The sequence below is a fragment of the Bos indicus genome, chromosome 2 (assembly GCF_029378745.1).
Source record: "Bos indicus isolate NIAB-ARS_2022 breed Sahiwal x Tharparkar chromosome 2, NIAB-ARS_B.indTharparkar_mat_pri_1.0, whole genome shotgun sequence".
In the NCBI taxonomy this organism is placed as follows: Eukaryota; Metazoa; Chordata; class Mammalia; order Artiodactyla; family Bovidae; genus Bos; species Bos indicus.
In genome coordinates this window covers 112,431,457-112,436,605 of record NC_091761.1, presented here as the reverse complement: position 1 = coordinate 112,436,605, position 5,149 = coordinate 112,431,457, and positions in this window count along the sequence as shown.

The window sequence follows — 5,149 nt, the reverse complement described above, 5'->3', positions numbered from 1 at the left end:
GCCTTGACATACTCCTTTTCCTATTTGGAACCAGTCTGTTGTTCCATGTCCAGTTCTAACTGTTGCTTCCTGACCTGCATATAGGTTTCTCAAGACGCAGATCAGGTGGTCTGGTATTCCCATCTCTTTCAGAATTTTCCACAGTTTATTGTGATCCACACAGTCAAAGGCTTTGGCATAGTTAATAAAGCAGAAATAGATGTTTTTCTGGAACTCTCTTGCTTTTTCCATGATCCAGCGCATGTTGGCAATTTGATCTCTGGTTTCTCTGCCTTTTCTAAAACCAGCTTGAACATCTGGAAGTTCGCGGTTCACGTATTGTTGAAGCCTGGCTTGGAGAATTTTGAGCATTACTTTACTAGCGTGTGAGATGAGTGCAATTGTGCAGTAGTTTGAGCATTCTTTGGCATTGCCTTTCTTTGGGATTGGAATGAAAGCTGATCTTTTCCAGTCCTGTGGCACTGCTGAGTTTTCCGAATTTGCTGGCATATTGAGTACAGCACTTTCACAACATCATCTTTCAGGATTTGAAAGATATGTGGCTCAGTGGTAAAAAAAAAAAAAAATCCGCCTGCCAATGCAGGAGATACAGGAGACATGGGTTCAGTCCCTGGGTCGAGAAGATTCCCTGCAGGAGAAAATGGCAATCCACTCTAGTATTCTTGCCTGGAAAATTCCTTGAACAGAGGAGCCTGATGAGCTACAGTCTATGGGGTCTCAAAGAGTCGGACCCTACTCAGCCAGTGAGCGATTACATATGTTAACTCATTTAATCCTCACAACGACTCTGCAAGGGAGGTACTATTATTATCCTTATTTAACAAATGAGGAAACTGAGACAGAATATAAGCACAAGTGTCTACTTGTGCAACAATATAGAGCCCAGGCTGAAAAATCTGTAATTCCCAAACCTATGTTGTCTCACTATATGTGAATATATGACTGAATAACGGTCCCCAAAGACATCCACTTCCTAGTCTCTAGAATCTATGGATATTACTTGATGTGAAGAAAGAGACTTTGCAACTGTGGTTAGGAATGTTGAAATGGGGAGATTATTCTGGATTATTATCCCGTGGTGTCTAAATATAATCACAAGTTTTCTTACAAGAGGGAGATTTGACTACAGAAGAGGCAGAAGGTGCAGTGATGATGAAAACAGGGGGAAGAAGGTGATGTGATGGGAGGAAGGAGTCATGAGCAGGTGGCTTCTAGAAGGTGGAAAAGGCAAGAAAACGAAGTCTTCTTTAGAGCCTCCAGAAGAGCCAGCTTTGCCAACATCTTGGTTTTCGTCCTGCCAAACCCATTTCAAACATAATAAATTTGTGTTGGTTTAAGTCACCAGGCTCATGATAATGTGTTACAGCAGCTGTAGGAAATGAATGGACCATGATTCTCAACTCTTTTCATGCTGCTGCTGCTGCTGCTAAGTTGCTTCAGTTGTGTCCGACTCTGTGCGACCCCATAGACGGCAGCCCACCAGGCTCCCTCATCCCTGGGATTCTCCAGGCAAGAATACTGGAGTGGGTTGCCATTTCTTTCTCCAGTGGAGGAAAGGGAAAAGTGAAAGTGAAGTCACTCAGTCATGTCTGACTCTCAGTGACCCCATGAACTGCAGCCTACCAGGCTCCTCCGTCCATGGGATTTTCCAGGCAAGAGTACTGGAGTGGGGGTGCCATTGCCTTCTCCAACTCTTTTCATAGAAAAGCATAAAGGTGATGCCTGTCCTCAAGGCATATACTCACATTTTGATACCCTTGACTCCCACCAAATTAAATAGTGTATGTATCAATATATGTTGATATGTTTGTCTGTGTATGTACATGTACATGTTTGTTTGTTCAGTCATCTGTGTTATTTATATTACACATGTATCTGATTCCTCTAAGAGGTGGTAAGACCTGGAAAAGTACAGCTTGTCTTAAATTATCATATTTCCCAAGTCATACCATAGGGTATTTAGCTCATAATAGATGTTAGATAGTTATTGCCTGCATTATATTGACAATCATGTCTATGGGTAAAATTTTATTCTATAACATTAACAACGTCACTATTTAAAGAGTATCTTCAGGGGCTTCCCTGATGTCCAGTGATTAACAATCCACCTTGCAATGCAAGGGTTACGGGTTCCATCCCTGGTTGGAGAACTAAGATCTTGGACGCCGTGGAGCAACCCCTGAGTCTGCAGGTACCAGTTAAAGAGTCCGAGTAATGCAATGAAGACCCCTTGTGCCACGACTAGGACCAGATGCAGCAAAAAAAAAAAAAAAAAACAACTGGTCTGCCTTCTTTAAAATAAAAACTATCTTCGATCTAAAATACAGGTTTTATTAGTATTCATGGATTGGGGGGCCAACACAAGATTAGTTTCATGCACAGATGGTTTATTACTCTCCCTTCCCAAGAAGAGGGGGCAGCATGCCATGCTATGCAGGGTCACATGGATCCAGGGTCGGTCAGAAGAGGAGGGAGAAAACATGCCCAAAAGCCTTTATTGTGGTGTCCAGAGAAGGAACAGGTGAGACAAGTCTTCAGGTTTAGGACTGGCTAGTTTGATTTCCGGCTTCCCTGGTGGCTCAGGTGGTAAAGAATCCACCTGCAATGTGGGAGACCTGGGTTCAGTCCCTGGGTTGGAAAGATTCCCTGGAGGAGGGGATGACAACCCACTGCAGTATTCTTGCCTGGAGAATCCCCATGGACAGAGGAATCTGGTGGGCTATCATTCATGGGGTCGCAGAGTCAGACACGACTGAGCGAGTAAGCATGCCGGGTGTAGGGGCCGGATCTAGTCGGCTGGTACCTGGCCCTGGAGTGAGTAGGATCAGGCAGATTGGTCCAGTGTGAAGAATTCAGGGAGAGCCAGATTAAGGTGATTGAGATGTGGACTCTGGATTGACTGTTTTGTCAGTGAAAGGCTTGCTCTCAGGTAAGTCTTTTAATTATCTCAGGAAGTGGCTAGTCCTGAGAGGGGCAGTCTCTCCAGGCTCAGCAAGGCTCCAGATGTCAAAGCATCAGAATAAAAAGACACACTTAATCCAAATGAAGAGACCACTTCCGGACGTATGGAACAGGGAGAGTATGATGGTGACGGTTTTCCCGAGAACTTACTTGTTTTGCGCGTGGCCTCATGCCGTGTGTTTTGCGTGTGTGAACTCAGAACCTTCTGAGCCGGTGATATTCTAGCTAGGTTAAGTAACTTGCCCAAAGCCAGTCTGCTGGTAAATGCCTAAATTAGGATTACCATCCTAGACAGTCTGGCTCCCGAGAACCTCAAAGGGGCCCAGTACTTTTGATGAAGGTGGCACGTGGTGTAATTGCTCAGTCATGTCTGACTCTGTGACTGCATGGACTGTAGCCCACCAGGCCCCTCTGTACATGAGATTCTCTAGGCAAGAAGACTGGAGTGGGTTGCCATTTCTTTCTCCAGGGGATCTTCCTGACCCAGGACTCAAACCTGGATCTCCTACATTGCAGGTAGATTCTTTACTGACTGAGCCATCAGGGAAGCCCTGAAGGTGGCATGGGGCAGTTCAAAAAACACAGCAGAGGTAGAAAATGGACTTGGTGAGAAGGTGGGTGCGAGTTGACTATACATTCTTCTCAGTGGGGAGAAGAATGAAATATTATGTCTATTTTAAAATTCTTCTTTTTTTATTTTAGTTTAATTGCTTTACAATGTTGTATTATTTTCTGCTGTACAGCAAAGTGAATCAGCTGTATGTAAACATATATACTCCCTTGTGGAACTTCCTCCCACCTGCCACCCCATCCCACCCCTCCAGGTCATCACAGAGCACAGAGCTGAGCTCCCCGTGCTGTACAGCGGATTCCCACTAGCTACCTGTTTTACATAGGGTACTGTACATATGTCAGTCCTCATCTCCCAACCCTCCCTTCTTCACTGTGTCCACATGTCCCTTCTTTATGTCTACGTCTCCATTTCTGCCCTGAAAATAGGTTCATCTGTACCGTCTTTCCAGATTCCACATATATGTTTTATTTATTTTTTTATTTTATTTTTCTTTGTTATTTTTTAAATTATGAAATCATGATAACTCATTTACAGAAGACTTGGAAAATGCAGAACAAAGTTACATATAGTTCCACTATGTGGAAGTCACTCAGTCGTGTCTGACTCTTTGCAAACCCATGGACTATACAGTCCAGGGAACTCTCCAGGCCAGAATACTGGAGTGGGTAGCCTTTCCCTTCTCCAGGGCATCTTCCCAACCCAGGGATCATACCCAGGTCTTCTGCAGTGCAGGCAGATTCTTTTACCAGCTGAGACACAACAGCTATTTTTTTAAAGTAGATAAATTAAGATTTTTAGTTGGAATTTCAATATCAACTAAAAATCAATAGAATTCATAGAATGAACATACAGAATAGTAGAAGGATATAGTAGTCGTGGAAATCACCGTGAACCCATTCAACATAGTTAAGATTTATACAGTTTCACACAATTGTAGAATGCAAATTCTATTCATGTTCTCATAGATTATAAACTAGGAGACACTAGAATATAACCAGGGACATAAAAACAAGGTGCAAGTTTTCAAGGTCTAAAGGTATTGAAATCATAGAGAGTCTGTTCTCTTATCACTGTGGAATTATGTTAGAAATCAATATCAAAAGATATTTGAAAATAACTCACATATTTTCAAGGGCAGTGTGACATTTACCAAGAGAGATCTTTGACTTAGCCATTGAAAGCCTAAATAAAGTTAGAAGCCTGAAAAAACACAGAGGGTGATTGCAGAGGAGAAAATATTTAAGTGAGAAATTAGTATCAAAATGAGAAATTATGTGTTTTAAATGAATGAAAAATACGTGCACACAAAATCTCATCAAGCTTGAAGAAATAAATCCTCTGTATGATACTGTAGTCTGGTATGTGTTCAAATGGACCTGAGTTAGTTGTCTTACATTAGAAGGCACTCTTTAAAGAAAAATGGTATTAAGGCTTGGCTTTAGTAAGTGGGTGGGCTTCCAGTGGGTGGGCCGTGCCAGCATCTCCATCCCAATAACCAGGCTGGGAGCAGAAAGAGCCTGTCCAGGGAAGAGGTAAGGGAGATGGATCCAGAAGGTGTAGGGCTGGCAGACTCGCACCATATCTCAAAGTGTCGTAGTCACTTGCCAGTAGGGA